Source organism: Halichoerus grypus, chromosome 6, assembly GCF_964656455.1.
Source record: "Halichoerus grypus chromosome 6, mHalGry1.hap1.1, whole genome shotgun sequence".
In the NCBI taxonomy this organism is placed as follows: domain Eukaryota; kingdom Metazoa; phylum Chordata; class Mammalia; order Carnivora; family Phocidae; genus Halichoerus; species Halichoerus grypus.
In genome coordinates this window covers 99030820-99049141 of record NC_135717.1, presented here as the reverse complement: position 1 = coordinate 99049141, position 18322 = coordinate 99030820, and the positions used below count along the sequence as shown (strand labels likewise).

Genomic DNA, 18322 nt, shown 5'->3' with positions numbered 1-18322 from the left:
AGAATCTATTTCAGCTCTGAATTTGGAGAAATTCCAAAGTTTATATATATATCTATAGATTCCCAAGATGTAAACCAGAAAATCAAAGGAACTTAGTTTAAAGGACAAGGAAGGCATAACCTGAGACCTCTGTAGTAACAATATCCACTACTTTGGCCAAAACTTCTAATTTATAGAATCCAGGTTGGGACAGGGAGCAGGAAAAGGGATTCCAAGAAATATTTCAGAATTATGCAGTTTTGTTGTTGTTGTTGTTGTTGTTCATACTTATTTCCTGCTGAAGCTGACAGTGAGATTATTCTTTTTTTTAATTTAATTTAATTTTATTATGTTATGTTAGTCACCATACATCATTAGTTTTTGATGTAGTGATCCATGATTCATTGTATTCGACAGTGACATTATTCTTAAAGAATCTTCTAAGTAAGTGTTTCATGTGATTCTTTATAGGTTTCTGAGCAAGATTATCATCTGGAGACAGACTTCTGTAAGATGAGTTATGTCTTTGTATGCAATTTACTGATGAACAAGTATGAAAATAACAGCTGATTTAATTTGTTAAATTATAGAATAAGTTTGGAAGTAAAGTTTGCACATCAACTTAACTGGTGACACCAGTATATAAACAGAACTATTTGGATCTGAAAAAAAATGTAAAGCAGACAGTACTTGAAAGTAAAGGGAGAAAATCACACTGAGCTCTTCCCTGAATTCTTCTTTTGACCGCTCTAGCATCCTTGTTAGATCCTAAAAATCCACATGGAGTTACCATATAATCCTCTTGTTCCTCAGTAAGAAAACATTTCATACTTGCTGGCTAGGAGTTATAACACCAGGTTTTTATTCCCTCTTCTGAATGAGGAGGAATAGAATTAGAATAGGGAAAGAAGTTAGGGAAATAAAAGTAAATACATTTTGTAGCCTAGATTTAATCTGTTGTAATATCAGTTATTTCTGTCACTTTTCCATGTTAGAGTTCTATGCCAGGACAATAGAATTTAATCAAGAGTAATATATTTGGAACAATTTTTTTTCTTGGTTTTATTACTGTGACTTAGAGATATTCAACTTTTTTTTTTGTCTCAGAATCACCTTTCCTAATCCTAATAGATTCAGAGGATTACCAATCTTGACAGTTGACCTACCAACTATATTACCTTGTTGCTTCTCATATTTCATCAGCAAAAGTTGCTCCATTGAAAATGGATTCAAATGTTTTAAAACCAGATGCTTTAGGGATAGAACACCAGTAGTTCCTGTTTTGACAAATGAAGAGCTGTCTTGGGCCTTTAATTTATCCCTAGTACATAACACCAGCCATATGAGCATTTCTCAGCAGTCATGGTCAGAATTGGCTTATAGTAACAGGCATGTTGTCCTTGTGATGGACTATGTACAGCTTCTATGGGATGCTTCCAGGGAATATGCACCTCATATGCCTTTTCTTACTCTCTTTCTGACTGGAGAGGTTACTTTTCAAAATGAAAAGTTTATTTAGTAATGTAAATTAGTTCCAAGTACATCAAAGCTTACTGTTCATGTAGGATTATATGCCATATACTTAAATACATGATCTCACTTAGTTCTTATAACAACTCTATAAAGGAGGTATCTATTTTCTGTTTTTGAAGAATAAATAGATCTTAGATAGCTTACCAAAATCACATAGTTTTTATGAGATTTCTCTCAATTCAGTTTAAGGTTTGTCTGATTCCGAAGTCCAGGCTTTTCAATCCAAGTTTCAAGAAGCAAAAGTCATAAGATTACCCAAACAACCTCCTGAACTCATCAAATCCAGAGTGTAACTTTGATCATCAAAGAGATTCATGATAATTTTGGTATAAATCAGGAAAACTTCTAATTATTAAGATAAAAGTAATTATTCAGATAAAAATAATGCTGTTTTTGAAAGAATTACTATAAAGTCTAATTGTCTCATTTTGTTTATTTCACCAAACTTATAGGGCACACCTATCTACAGGCATTATGCCAGTCCCTGAAGATATGAGGATGAATAAGATACATAGTCGCTATCCTTCATCTCACATCATCATGGTAGAGTTAGATATGAAATAAGACCTATAATCCAGAGTGCCATTCAAAATGTTCAATAACTATACTGAACAAGCACCAACCAATCAGAACATGACTGGCTACATAAGCTGGTGTGGCTGAAGTGCATGCTTATTGCCTATCAGCTTTGCATTTAATAATGTAATTAATACTCAAATAGAGATATGTGGGAATACAGATGGAGAGGGGTAGAAGGAAGGGATGAAGATGATCATGAACAGTCTGAAAATAGAGATGACATATGATTTGAACCTTGAAGGATAAGTGGGAGTTTTCCATTGGACAAAATAAGATAGGGTATTTTAGACAGAGGAAGCAATTATATAAACAAAGGCTGTATACAAAGAATCTAATATAGTCATATTTATAGAATCAGAGTGGAATAGTGGTTTTTAGGAGCTAGGAGTGGGGAGTTACTAATCAACAAGCATAAAGTTTCAGTTAAGCAAGTTGAGTAAGTTCTAGAGATCTGCTGTACATCATTGTCCCTGTAGTTAACAATAGATAGATTCCATGTTAAGTGTTTTTACAGCAATAAAATTAAATTAAATATAACTAAATAAGCAAGCAAAAAAAACTAAAACTGGACAGCATTGAGAAATGTCTAGCAGCTGTGGTTAGATTATGGGGTTCATGGGAATAATGGCTAGAGATGATGGTAGATAGTCATTTTTGGCCAGATCATGAAACTAAGGTAAAAGTTTTTACTTTCTTCCCTGGGCATCAGAGAACCTAAAGAATTCCATTACTTGAGATAATTTTGGTTGTACTGTAGAGAATATACTAGTGGAAGAAGACCTTTTAGAGGCTATTTCAATAATTTAGGAGAGATATGATGTGAGTCTGTACTGGTATTGTTGTAAAGAGAAGGAGATGGATGTAAGAGACATTTTGACTATATATCATGGTTGATTGAATGTACTGAGGTGGGAAAGAAAAAATCAAGAATGAGTCCAAAGCATTTGGCTTGAGTAACTTTATTGGTTTTACCTGAGATAGTACAAGCAGATGGAGGTAACATCTCCAGTATGTTTGGAAAGTGAGCAAGATAATGATCTTGGTTTCATACAAAATATGTCATGCAGAACACCCAGATGGAGAAGTCAAACAGACAATTGGAAATGTAGATGACTGACAGTACTTATCCTATCCTACACACACACACACACACACACACACACACACACACACACTTACTTGACAGACAACTCACAGCCTAAGGAGGAAATACTTTGAAACTAAAATATGTAACTCCTCCTCCTTTAGGAGAACAATTTGTTTTTAGTTTTATGGTTTGAGTCAATTTATAGATTGCATATCGTAATTTATAAATATCAAAATGTATTCTAAAACTAAGTTTGGTCTATTTTGATACTTTACTGTGCTGATAAGTCTAAGGTTAGATCTTGATTGTCTTGTAAGTAAGTTTGATTTGCAAATATTCCTGAGACAGTTCTTTTATTATTTTGTTTTAGTGAATTCCAAGATTGCATGCTGTTACATGGTTTATGTGCACAAGTTGCACATAAAACTCCAGCACTGACTTGGCAAATGGCAACTGGGGGAATTGCTCAGTACTGGTACATAGTCTAAATCAGCTCTAGTCTACAATAATGGTAGTGAATCTTCATATCAATGAGCAATATAGTATTAAACAGCTCCCTCACTTACATGGTTTTGCATTGAACCAATTCACATATGCATGTAATATATTGTGTTATCAGTATCTCAAGTCAGACTGAAAGCATATTCTATTTCTATTATTTACCTGCCCATATCTGGTTCCCCAGAGGAAAAAAACTACAAAGGTGGTTAGTTTGTTCTTGGCACATTCTCACCTACTGGTGCCACTGCTTTCCTAACGTCCAGGCATCTAAATCCTCAAACTAACTCTGCTTCCCCAATGGCTACCACAGTTGTACTTCACTCAAACCTGCCCTTTACATGTGCCTAGACCACCTTTCCTCCTCCTGTCTGGTGTCATTTAACTCCCATTTAAGCAACACCACATTTAGGGATTTAGGTTTATTCACAGTAGTATTAAAAATGGTCAGCCAATCTTCCCAAGGTGTGTCCAAGGTGTGTGTGTGTGTATGTGCACACATGCCCTATAATGTAAAATGTCTGCTTCCATGAATGACCTACTTCTTATTGTGCTCTGTAAGACCAAGCATGTGGACAACTAGGCAGGTGAACAAAGCAAGAAGCCTCTCCTCAGTGTGAAGTTGAGACACTGGCAGGTATAGGAGTCAGTACACTGGGACTAGAGAAAATGGTTCCCGCCATCTCCTCCTCAACCCTAGCTTTCTCCCTAAGACAGGTCAGTGAGACCAGCACAGACCCTGAAATGTCCTACCCTCTTAGAATCTGTTTTCTGAATGCAGAGGTTACTTCTTAACTGGTCTCTGGAAGAGAGGCAATTGGCCTTGGTCAAAATGTCAAAGAAAGAGAGGTTTGTTTTTACTTTCTATCTCCTTCATTGAATTATTGTCAGACCTTCTCCATACTTAATGGAAAAAAAAACATATTGCATTAATTCTAAAATGATGATTTTTCACAATTTAACACCTCTGAAACTGGGACACATTGTATGATCAATGGCATCTTACGGCATTGGTGTTGCCTGGATTGAATTTTTATAAAAAGCATTTATTTTCAACAGTTACCTAGGACCATTATTGATCTGGCACCACTTTAAATTAAACTTTATTCCTCAAGTTTTTACATCATACTAGTGGTGTGAATTCAGACCTCATATTTATGTACTGGCTGTGGTTCAAAATCTCAGGGAAGATTTTTCTTTTCTTTCTCCTCCCGGTACTAAGGTTGAGAAATGCAAGTTGTGTCTTAGGAATCCCAACTATCCCAGCTTTATGCCAGAGTATCTTATTAGATTCCCTATCTTGGACTGTTTTCCTTGGTGGTTGATAAAATAATAGCATATCGTATAGCCAAAAGAATGTAAGAAATTTGGTATTGGAATTGAAAAGGTTCACCAGGGACAAAAATTCTTCCCAGTTTATTACTTCTGAACAGCAGCACTGCCTTCTTCAGGTCTTTGCTTGTCTTTGAGAGCCTGCCAACACCTCTCAACAAGACCCAGGTAATCACCCTCCAGATGAATGATTCACTATGCAATTTGTAGGTATAATGGGATTTGTTAATTTGTAATTTCATCGAGATGTAATTTGTGAGTAAAGATTGTGATAAAGCTATAATTACTACTGTGGTGATTTTGTTCATTGCTTTTGCAAATACTTATTAAGATATCTATTTTGTGCCCTGGGGAAGGAACAGATATTCCCAAGAAATGGTCCCTGACCTCAAGGATCTTAGAATCTCTTATGATTGAATAAGGCATGTACAAAATAACTGTAATGTAATGTGGAAAGTAATGATGCGGAGGAAGGAATGAAAAATATGCCCCATGGATATTCAGGAGAGAAAGAAATCATTTCCAGTTTGAGGAGAATCAAAAAAGGTACTCTACAGAAGAAATGGGTAATATTAACAATATAAATAATAATTACCATTTAAAATCATTTACTCACATTATTTTTTAATCCTTTATGAAATAGATATTAATTCCATTTTATAGCTGAGAAAACTGGTTTTGAAGAATGAATAGATTTTTAGAGTCAGAAGGAGTATTGGGAAGGGTGTTACTTATCAGTGGGAATAGTCAGAACAATGGCATGAATGTGGGAAAGCAAGGGGCACATATAAAAATACTACATTGATTAATTTGGTTGGAGCATTGGATGGGTAAATGAAAGTAATAAAAGAAATAAAATTGAATATTTTTTTTAGTTAGGTAATGGAGGAATAAATGGGAATTGTCGTGGAGATAGAATAAAATAACCTGGCAGATAGTTAAGGAGAAAGATTTGTCAAAGATGAAGTGATTGGAGATTATTCAGTCTGAGAGAAAGTGATACTAGGAGAAGAAACAGTAAACACAAGAGAATATGGTACATTGAGGTTCTGGCTTAACAAGCTTAATTATAAATGTCCTAACACTGTCTGTGCACGTAGAGAAAAGACTTGGGGGAAGGACCAAGCAAAGTATGATACATAATCAATGGTGGTAGGGATTATGAAGTTCTGAACATCAAGGGTAGTCTCCCTGGACAGATAATCTTAGATCAGGGTGCATCAAACTCAAATCCAATTCAGGGAGGTACCATGTTATACCAAACGTGATCCTCATAGCATGGACCATGGTGACTCATGAAGGAAGTGCAGACTGTCACCAGGGACAACCTTTCAAGGCCAAACCTTCTAATTTCAAGAGAGAAATTGACAGCAAAATTGAGCCACAAGGAAAAGGATTTATTTAAGCTAAAAGGATTTATCTGAATCAGTTCTGTCTCATTGCTAGTTACCAATTTCCTAAGACACAAGGTTGAATTTTGAAAAAGATACTCCCCATTCCACCCCTTGGTGAACTGGCAGAAAAATTGGGCATCACAGACCTAGGCAGAAGGGCTAGCTAAAGAGTTCTCTGGGTAGGGCTTTGTGCTTTTTCAGTGAAAGAATAAAATATTATGCTATCAGCCAGTTTAGGACTCTGTTCATTTTAAAGCACTCTAATCTCAGGCATAGGGAAGTCAAAAGATTACATTATTTCTAGACCCTGTTTGTTCACAGGGAGGATAGCTGACACTTCTTGCCAGCCTGAATTCTCATTAATTCTAGGACTGGGCTAAGCTCTATTTCTATCAGAGAGGTTCCTAATAATTAGGAGCAGCTGCATAGGGTTGGAAAAATCTGAGACTTGCAGCAGACAGTTGGAATTGCTGAATTAGAGCTTAAAAGGAAAGTATAAGTTAGGGATTTTATTTATTTATTTTTATTTTTTTAAGCTAGGGATTTTAGAATTATAAAGATGTAATGTTTGCAGGTATGGAAAAGTGAGTGAAATGGCTGAAGGAAATAGGAAAGGGAAAAAAAAAAAAAAGAGGAAAGGCCAAGGACTGACACAAGAGGATCCTCTGAACTTGGAGAAAAAGAAGAGGAAGGGAAGTTGGGCAAGAATTTGGAGGGAAGGAAGACAGGAGAGAATGGTATCTTATAGAAACAAAGAAAGACATTTCAAACAGAAGAGTGGTCAATCATGTCAAAAGTTCCAGAAAGGAGACAGGATTGAAGCCATTTGATGAATCTACTAGGAGGTCCCCCTAAGAGCAGGTATGATTTATTCATGAAGGAACAAATCATATCACAGTGGAATTTTTTCAAAGATTTTATTTATTTAGTTGAGAGAGAGCATGAGCGGGGGAGAGAAGCAGATGGAGAGGGAAAGGCAGGCTTCCCTGCTGAGCAGGGAGCCTAATGCAGGGCTTGATCCCAGGACTCTAGGATCATGACCTGAGCCTAAGGCAGACATTTAACCGACAGAGCCACCCAGGTGTCCCTATCACAGTGGATTTAATGAGAGTGAGCAGTAAGGAAATGAAAGCAGTGTAGCCTTTTCTGTGCCCAAAGATCTTTGGTTGAGGAAGGAAGGAAGGAAGGAAGGGAGGGAGGGAGGGAGGAAGGACGGAAGGAAAGAAGGCAAGAAGGAAGGTAGGAAAGATTATGCTACCACAGTAGCTCCAAGTTAAGAAGTTGTGTTTTTTGGTGTTTTTTTTTTTTTTTTTAATTTTCAAATCTTTGAAAATTTTTCTTTGGAAATAAGTCTACCACCTCTAATATTTTATTGTTGCACTGTTTCCATTTTATGAAATTTGGATTCATAGGGTCCTGGTTTAAGTCCCTGCTGCCATATACTAGCTTTACCTTTTCCATTAAACACAAGATATATGATTTTGATGAGTCACTTAATCATACATTTTTCATGAGCAGATGAACAATTTCTCTTTGTTTACTTTGTGATCCTTCTTCCCAGGAGAAGATCTGTTTAGGTTAGTTGTCAATGCAGAACACCTCTTCTGCAGAGAATGCCCCACCAAAACATTCTCAGAGGTACTAATCTATGTGAATAAGGTTTTTACAAAATAAATGATTGTGAGTCTAGAATAGTAACGCTGCCTTATACTTGTATACTTGTATAGTTCTTCAAACATTTACAAAGACCTTTCACAGGCATTTTCTCATTTAATTTGCATAACATACTCTGTAAAAACCGGAAGAGAAGAGTGAAGTAGCTATAAAAGAACAAGATTATTAGGACAAAGCAATATCACCAAGTAGCAAGATAAATTTGAATCTCACCTTAAATTTGTTATGTAACCTATAGGCTATAAGATTACCTCTTTTGTCTAAGCCTAATACTAAAAGGAGTACTAAAAGTTAGAGTATTTTTTTATTATTATTGATGGAATACACCAATATAGTAAACAGTGAAGCCAAAATATATACAAATATTTTGTTTTAACAGTATGAAGATAAGTTTTTAGTAATGGCTGTCCAGGTAATCTGTACTAACTCTCCTGCTAAAAACATCTAGAAAATCTGGGAAAATGTAACAGAACTAAAGATACCAGAAAGCTATCAAAGCATTCAACTATCCTGATTCCCAAGATCCAGAAAAAGAAAAGACCCAAAGGATAATCTTTACTGTCAGATTTGCCCTAAATTCATCAGGTTATTTTAAGAAGAGTTGGTTCTAGGAGGGGGAAAGATGGCGGAGGAGTAGGGGACCCTATTTCAAGTGGTCCCCGGAATTGAGCTGGATATCTACCAGACCACTCTGAGCACCCACGAAACCAGCCTGAGATGTAAGAAGATCTGGGTCTCTACAAACAGAATAGCGCAGGCGGTTGGTTTTGAGGTACGAAGCAGAGAACCGTGATTCTGCAGGCAGATATCGGAGGATAAATGGCAGCGGGAGGGTGCCTGGACGTGGGGATCGTACACCGCCGGTGAGTGACAGCCTCGCGCCCTGCGGAGGGGCACAGACTCGCAGACCGGTAGCATTGGGAAAGGACTTTAGGGCAGCCCCTGGGGTGGAGGACCAGACCAGCGGGGTCGCGCTCACGCGAACCGCAGCCGCCCGGACAGAAACCCGGAGCGACGGTCACGCGCACGCGAACTGCAGCCTCCGAGATGGAAACCCGGTGCACCGGGGTCCCACCGGTGAACTGCAACCTCCGGGGTGGAAACCTCGAGCGGCGAAGTCACACGCACGCGAACTGCAGACCCCAGGACAGGGCCCCAAGCAGTGGAGTCGTGCGCGCGCAAGAACTGGGAGCAGCTGGTGGTTTTAGAAGCACAGAGGGCAGAGACATGCCCCGACCTGGAGGCAGGACTGGGAGTGCTGCGGAGGGGCGCACAACCCAGGACGCTGCAGTTTATAGCAGCACGGACAGAAATGGAGACGGTGTGGCCTGGAGAGCTCACTGAAGAACAGACTGAGGTCTCTCTGCTCTGAGGCAGAGGGTTGGAAACGGTCTCTTCTGCTCTGACTTGCGGAAGAGATGCGGAAAGCTACCAGGGAAAGACGCCAGAGAACAAAAGCCCCAAAGACTGATTCCCACTGAGCCCATCCCCCACCACAGGGGCGCAGGGCAACTCCGCCCAAACAGGGTTGCCTGGGTAACAGCGCGGCAGGCCCCTCCCGCAGAAGACAGGCTGGGAAAACAAGAGGCCAGCAACCCTAAGGTCCCAAGAAAACAGGTGCATCTTGCTTGGGTTCTGGTCAATAATTTGTACTCTATACATTCCCTCAAACACCCCTCAACAGAATGACTAGGAGGAGGAGCCCCCAAAACAGAAAAGACTCAGAGATTATGACTTATGCTGCAGATTTACAAATGGATGCAGATATAACCAAGATGTCGGAGATGGAATTCAGGCTAGCAATTGTGAAGACAATGGCTAGAATGGAGAAGTCAATTAATGGCAACATAGAGTCTCTAAGGGCAGAAATAAAAGGGGAATTGGCAGAACTTAAAAATGCTATCAATGAGATCCGATCCAATCTAGATAATCTAACAGCTAGGGTAACTGAGACAGAAGAGAGAATAAGCGATCTGGAAGACAGTATAATAGATAAAAAGGGAAAAGAGGAGGCCAGGGAAAAACAACTCAGAATCCATGAAAATAGAATCAGAGAAATAAGTGATACCATGAGGCGTTCCAATGTCAGAATCATTGGAATCCCGGAGGGAGTGGAGAGAGAGAGAGGGCTAGAAGATGTATTTGAGCAAATCGTAGCTGAGAACTTCCCTAATCTGGGGAATGAAACAAACATTCGAGTCCTAGAGGCAGAGAGGACCCCTCCTAAGATCAAGGAAAACAGGCCAACACCCCGGCATGTAATAGTAAAACTTGCAAATCTTAGAACCAAGGAAACCATCTTAAGGGCAGTTAGGGGGAAGAGATTCCTTACGTACAGAGGGAGGAACATCAGAATAACGTCAGACCTATCCACAAAGACCTGGCAAGCCAGAAAGGGCTGGCAAGACATATTCAGGGTACTAAATGAGAAGAACATGCAGCCAAGAATACTTTATCCAGCAAGGCTTTCATTTAGAATGGATGGAGAGATGCAGAGCTTCCACGACTGGCAGAAGTTGAAAGAATATGTGACCACTAAGCCGGCCCTGCAAGAAATATTGAGGGGGGTTCTATAAAAGGAGAAAGACCCCAAGAGTGATCTACAACAGAAATTTACAGGGACAATCTATAAAAACAACGTCTTCACAGGCAACATGATGACAATTAATTCATATCTTTCAATAATCACTCTCAACGTGAATGGCCTAAACGCTCCCATAAAACGGCACTGGGTTGCAGATTGGATAAAAAGACAGGACCCATCCATCTGCTGTCTACAAGAGACTCGTTTTGAACCTAAAGATACATCCAGACTGAAAGTGAAGGGATGGAGATCTATCTTCCATGCCAGCGGACCTCAAAAGAAAGCTGGGGTAGCAATTCTTATATCAGACAAATTAGATTTTAAACTAAAGTCTGTAATAAGAGACACAGAAGGACACTATATCATTCTTAAAGGGTCTATCCAACAAGAAGATCTAATAATTGTAAATATCTATGCCCCCAACATGGGAGCAGCCATCTACATAAGCCAACTGTTAACCAAAATAAAGAGTCATATTGATAACAATACGTTAATTGTAGGAGACCTCAATACTCTCAGCAATGGACAGATCATCTAAGCAGAAAATCAACAAGGAAACAAGAGCTTTGAATGACACAGGGGACCAGATGGACCTCATAGATATTTACAGAACATTCCACCCTAAAACAACAGAATACTCATTCTTCTTGAGCGCACATGGAACCTTCTCCAGAATAGATGATATACTGGGTCACAAATCAGGTCTCAACCGATACCAAAAGATTGAGATTATTCCCTGCATATTCTCAGACCACAATGCTCTAAAACTGGAACTCAATCACAAGAAAAAAATTTGGCAGAAATTCAAACACTTGGAAGCTAAAGACCACTCTGCTCAAGAATGTTTGGGTCAACCAAGAAATCAAAGAAGAACTTAAACAATTCATGGAAATCAATGAGAACGAAAACACATCGGTCCAAAACCTATGGAATACTGCAAAGGCGGTCCTAAGGGGGAAATACATAGCCATCCCAGCCTCACTCAAAAAAATAGAAAAATCCCAAATTCACCAACTAACTCTACACCTTAAAGAACTAGAGAAAAAGCAACAAACGACGCCTAAGCCACGCATTAGAAGAGAAATAATTAAAATTAGAGCAGAAATCAATGAATTAGAAACCAGAAACACAGTAGATCAGATCAATGAAACTAGAAGTTGGTTCTTTGAAAGAATTAATAAGATCGATAAACCACTGGCTAGACTTATCCAAAAGAAGAGAGAAAGGACCCAAATTAATAAAATTATGAATGAAAGGGGAGAGATCACGACCAACACCAAGAAAATAGAAACAATTATTAGAAATTATCAACAACTATATGCCAATAAACTGAGCAATCTGGAAGAAATGGAGGCCTTCCTGGAAACCTATAAGCTGCCAAGACTGAAACAGGAAGAAATTGACAACCTGAATAGGCCAATAACCAGTAACAAGATTGAAGCAGTGATCAAAAACCTCCCAAAAAACAAGAGTCCAGGGCCTGATGGATTCCCTGGGGAATTCTACCAAACATTCAAAGAAGAAATAATACCTATTCTACTGAAGCTGTTTCTTTTTTTTTTTTTTTTTTTAAGATTTTATTTATTTATTTGACAGAGAGACACACAGCGAGAGAGGGAACACAGGCAGGGGGAGTGGGAGAGGAAGAAGCAGGCTTCCCGCAGAGCAGGGAGCCCGATGCGGGGCTCGATCCCAGCACCTTGGGATCATGACCTGAGCCGAAGGCAGACGCTTAACGACTGAGCCACCCAGGCGACCCACTACTGAAGCTGTTTCAAAAAATAGAAACAGAAGGAAAGCTTCCAGACTCATTCTATGAGGCCAGCATTACCTTAATCCCCAAACCAGGCAAAGACCCCATCAAAAAGGAGAATTTCAGACCGATATCCGTGATGAATATGGATTCCAAAATCCTCAACAAAATCCTAGCTCATAGGATCCAACAATACATTAAAAGGATCATCCACCACGACCAAGTGGGATTTATCCCCAGGATGCAAGGGTGGTTCAACATTCGCAAATCAATCAATGTGATAAAACACATTAATAAGAGTAGGGAGAAGAACCATATGGTCCTCTCAATTGATGCAGAAAAAGCATTTGACAAAATACAACATCCTTTCCTGATTAAAACTCTCCAGAGTATAGGGATAGAGGGAACATTCCTCAAGCTCATAAAATCCATCTATGAAAAACCCACAGCAAATATCATCCTCAATGGGGAAAAGCTGAGAGCCTTTCCCTTAAGATCAGGAACTCGTCAAGGGTGCCCACTCTCACCACTGTTGTTCAACATAGTACTAGAAGTCCTAGCAACAGCAATCAGACAACAAAAAGAAATAAAAGGTATTCAAATTGGCAAAGAAGAAGTCAAACTCTCTCTTTTCGCAGACGACATGATACTTTATGTGGAAAACCCAAAAGAGTCCACCCCCAAATTACTAGAACTCATACAGCAATTCAGTAATGTGGCAGGATACAAAATCAATGCACAGAAATCAGTTGCTTTCTTATACACTAACAACGCAACTGTTGAAAGAGAAATTAAAGAAACGATTCCATTTACAATAGCACCAAAAACCATAAGATACCTCGGAATAAACCTAACCAAAGAGGTAAAGGATCTATACTCTAGGAACTACAAAACACTCATGAAAGAAATTGAAGAAGACACAAAAAGATGGAAAAATATTCCATGCTCATGGATCGGAAGAATAAACATTGTTAAAATGTCTATGCTACCCAGAGCAATCTATACCTTCAATGCCATCCCGATCAAAATTCCAATGACATTTTTCAAAGTGCTGGAACAAACAATCCTAAAATTTGTATGGAATCAGAAAAAAGACCCCGAATCGCCAAGGAGATGTTGAAAAAGAAAAACAAAGCTGGGGGCATCATGTTGCCCGATTTCAAGCTATATTACAAAGCAGTGATCACCAAGACAGCATGGTACTGGCACAAAAACAGACATACAGACCAATGGAACAGAATAGAGAACCCAGATAGGGACCCTCAACTCTATGGTCAAATAATCTTTGACAAAGCAGGAAAAAACATGCAATGGAAAAAAGACAGTCTCTTCAATAAATGGTGCTGGGAAAATTGGACAGCCACATGCAGAAGAATGAAACTCGACCATTCTCTAACACCATTCACAAAGATAAACTCAAAGTGGATGAAAGACCTCAATGTGAGACAGGAATCCATCAAAATCCTAGAGGAGAACATAGGCAGTAACCTCTTTGACATCGGCCACAGCAACTTCTTTCAAGATACATCTCCAAAAGCTAGTGAAACAAAAGCAAAAATGAACTTTTGGGACTTCATCAAGATAAAAGCTTCTGCACAGCAAAGGAAACAGTCAACAAAACAAAGAGGCAACCCACAGAATGGGAGAAGATATTTGCAAATGACACTACAGATAAAGGGCTGGTATCCAAAATCTATAAAGAACTTCTCAAACTCAACACCCAAAAAACAAATAATCAAGTCAAAAAGTGGGCAAAAGAGATGAACAGACACTTCTCTGAAGAAGACATACAAATGGCTAACAGACACATGAAAAAATGTTCATCATCATTAGCCATCAGGGAAATCCAAATCAAAACCACACTGAGATACCACCTTACACCAGTTAGAATGGCAAAAATGGACAGGGAAAGAAACAACAAATGTTGGAGAGGTTGTGGAGAAAGGTGAACCCTCTTACACTGTTGGTGGGAATGCAAGTTAGTACAGCCACTTTGGAAAACAGTGTGGAGGTTCCTCAAAAATTTAAAAATAGAGCTACCCTATGACCCAGCAATTGCACTACTGGGTATTTACCCCAAAGACACAGATATAGTGAAAAGAAGGGCCATATGCACCCCAATGTTCATAGCAGCAATGTCTGCAATAGCCAAACTGTGGAAAGAGCCGAGATGTCCTTCAACAGATGAATGGATAAAGAAGATGTGGTCCATATATACAATGGAATATTACTCAGCCATCAGAAAAGATGAATACCCAACTTTTACATCAACATGGATGGGACTGGAGAAGATTATGCTAAGTGAAAAAAGTCAAGCAGAGGGCGCCTGGGTGGCTCAGTTGGTTAAGCGACTGCCTTCGGCTCAGGTCATGATCCTGGAGTCCCTGGATCGAGTCCCGCATCAGACTCCCTGCTCAGCGGGGAGTCTGCTTCTCCCTCTGACCCTCCCCCCTCTCATGTGCTCTCTCTCTCATTCTCTCTGTCTCAAATAAATGAATAAAATCTTTAAAAAAAAAAAAAAAAAAAAAAAAAAGTCAAGCAGAGAAAGTCAATTATCATATGGTTTCACTTATTTGTGGAACATAAGGAATAACATGGAGGACATTAAGAGAAGGAAGGGAAAAATGGGCGGGGGAAATTGGGGGAGAGATGAACCATGAGAGACTATGGACCTGAGAAACAAACAGGGTTTTAGAGGGGAGGGGGGAGGGGGGATTGGTTAGCCCGGTGATGGGTATTAAGGAGGGCACGTACTGCATGGAGCACTGGGTGTTATACGAAAACAATGGATCGTGGATCACTACATCAAAAACTAATGATGTATTTTATGGTGACTAACATAACATAATAAAATTTAAAAAAAAAATAAAGTCTTTGTCTAGAAAGTAAAAAAAAAAAAAAGAAGAAGAGTTGGTTGACAGGATGAACAGAGGTTTTATAGATTTGAAAATTTGGAGGACAAAAGTTGGAGTTCAAGGTCCAACAAAGAAAGAAGTCCTGGTAACATCTCCCTCCAGACTTTGGGTTAGAACACTAAAAGTCATACCCTAGGAGTAAGGATAACTCAGAAATGGACTGGCCTTCACAGAAACTGAAACCCAGCTTTAAATTGTTTTTATCCCTGATTGAATTAATTAGTTAATATGAACTTCCTAGTGTCTCTAGCCACCTAATATATATACTCTGAAGGCATATAATGTCACTTTAGACCTAAGTTATATATCACAATTTTTTCATAAACTGTGTTCGGTACTCAATCAAGAATATTCAAAAATATGAGGAAACAAGACAGGTGCCTAAACACACATAGAAATAACACATAGAAGGAATTTATACAATGCCGTAGGAAAGAACCCCCAAATAATCCAATTAAAAATGAGCAAAGAACCTGAACAGATATTTTCCCAACCCAACAGGTACGTAAAAAGGTGCTCCAGATCACTAATCATCAGACAAATGCAATCAAAACCACAGTGAGCTATCACTTCACACCTGTTAGGATGGCTTTTATGAAAAAGATGAGATAACAAGTGTTGATGAGGGTGTAAAGAAAAAGGAACCCTCATGCACTGTTGATGGAAGTGTAAAATACAGGCAAAACCTGCAATCAAAATGATAAATTTTGATATTACTCTCTGTAATTTTGACAATATCTAGGAAAAATCAGTAAGGATATAAATGATTTGAATAACAATTATTACAATTAAACTGAGATCTATAAAGGACTACACTCAAAAAAATCAGAGTGCAGACTCCTTTTAAAATACATGAAAATTTTACAAAAATAGACCATATGCTGGCCATGAGGTAAACTCAATAAATTTGGGACTTAAAATATTCAGAATTTATTCTCTAACCACAAAGAAATTTGGTTAAAAATCACTAACAAAAGAATAACTAGAAAATGGTCATATGTTTGGAAATAAAGCAATAGCTATTTTTTTTTAAAAACCCTAAATCTTAAATTTTATTATTTTAAATTTTTAAAATACATTGAAATAAATGATAATGAAAACACTCATTACTAGGGACTCCTGAGTGGTTCAGTCAGTTAAGGATCTGCCTTTGGCTCAAATCATGATCCCAGGGTCCTGGAAGTGAGCCCCACATCAGGCTCTCTGCTCAGCAGGGAGCCTACTTCTCCCTCTCCCTCTGCCTGCTGCTCCCCCTGCTTGTGTATGCTCTCTCCCTCTCTCTCTGTCAAATAAATAAATAAATAAATAAATAAATAAATAAATAAATAAATAAACTCTTTTAAAAAATACTACATAATAAATTAATGAAATAAAGTTTTAAGCCATACTTGGTGGGAAATATATAGCCTCAACTGCCTATATTAGAAAATAAAAATAGGAGAGGAGCAAGATGGCGGAGGAGTAGGAGATCTAAATTCCATCTGGTGCCAGGAATTCAGCTAGATAGGTGTCAAACCATTCTGAACACCTACGAACTCAATAGGCGATCGAAGAAAAGAATAGCAGCAACTCTCTGAACAGAAAAGGGACCACTTTCTGGAAGGTCTCTTCTGATTTGTTTAGTGTATATTTTTCTGGGGTCACTGTTACCCTGTTAGCATTTTGTTCTCTCATTCATCTATTCTCCTCTGGACGAAATGACAAGACGGAAAAACTCACCTCAAAAAAAAGAACAAGAGGCAGTACCGACTACCAGGGACCTAATCAATATGGACATTAGTAAGATGTTGGAACTAGAGTTCAGAATGATGATTATAAAGATACTAGCTGGGCTTGAAAAAAAGCATGGGAGATACTAGAGAAACCCTTTCTGCAGAAATAAAAGAACTAAAATCTAACTAAGTTGAAATCAAAAAGGCTATTAATGAGGTGCAATAAAAAAAATGGAGGCTCTAACTGCTAGGATAAATGAGGCAGAAGAGAAAATTAGTGATATAGAAGACCAAATGATGGAGAATAAAGAAGCTGAGAAAGAGAGAGATAAACAACTACTGGATCACGAGGGCAGAATTCGAGAGATAAGTGATACCATAAGACGAAACAATATTACAATAATTGGGATCCCAGAAGAAGAAGAAAGAGAGAGGGGCAGAAGGTATATTGGAGCAAATTACAGCAGAGAACTTCCTTAATTTGGGGAAGGAAACAGGCATCAAAATCCAGGAGGCACAGAGAACCCCTCTCAAAATCAATAAAAATAGGTCAACACACCAACATCTAATAGTAAAACTTACAAGTCTCAGAGACAAAGAGAAAATCCTGAAATCAACTCGGCCCAAGGGGTCTGTAACCTACAATGGTAGAAATATTAGATTGGCAACAGAGCTATCCACAGAGACCTGGCAGGCCAGAAAGGACTGGCATGATATATTCAGAGCACTAAATGAGAAAAATATGCAGCCAAGAATACTATATCCAGCTAGGCTGTCATTGAAAATAGAAGGAGAGACAAAAATCTTCCAGGACAAACAGAAACTAAAGGAATTTGCAAACAGGAAACCAGCCCTACAAGAAATATTGAAAGGGGTCCTCTAAGCAAAGAGGGATCCTAAAAGTAACATCGACTAGAAAGGAACAGAGACAATATACAGTAACATTCACCTTACAGACAATACAATGGCACTAAATTCCTATCTTTCAATAGTTACCCTGAATGTAAATGGGCTAAATGCCCCAATTAAAAGACACAGGGTATCAGATTGGATAAAAGAACAAGACCCATCGATATACTGTCTGCAAGAGACTCATTTTAGACCCAAAGACACCCCCAGATTGAAAGTGAGGGGGTGGAAAACAATTTACCATGCTAATGAACATCAAAAGAAAGCTGGGGTGGCAATCCTTGTATCAGACAAATTAGATTTTAAACCAAAGTCTATAATAAGAGATGAGGAAGGACACTATATCCTACTTAAAGGGTCTATCCAACAAGAA

At 38.6% G+C, this 18322-nt stretch overlaps 1 protein-coding gene across 12 annotated transcripts in view; it reads left to right on the top strand.

Annotated features, from left to right (window-relative positions):
- Positions 1-18322, top strand: part of LMNTD1 (lamin tail domain containing 1) — a 512641-nt gene that overhangs the window by 341425 nt on the left and 152894 nt on the right. Inside the window, exon 4 of one of the 12 annotated variants that reach the window (XM_078075776.1) lies at positions 451-487. The exons of 10 other annotated variants lie outside the window; for them this stretch is intronic. The gene's annotated coding sequence lies outside the window, so the exon portion shown is untranslated. Of the gene's footprint in view, positions 1-450; positions 488-5488; positions 5555-18322 lie in introns of those variants that run through there. One more of the 12 variants, XM_078075786.1, reaches the window with a different exon arrangement.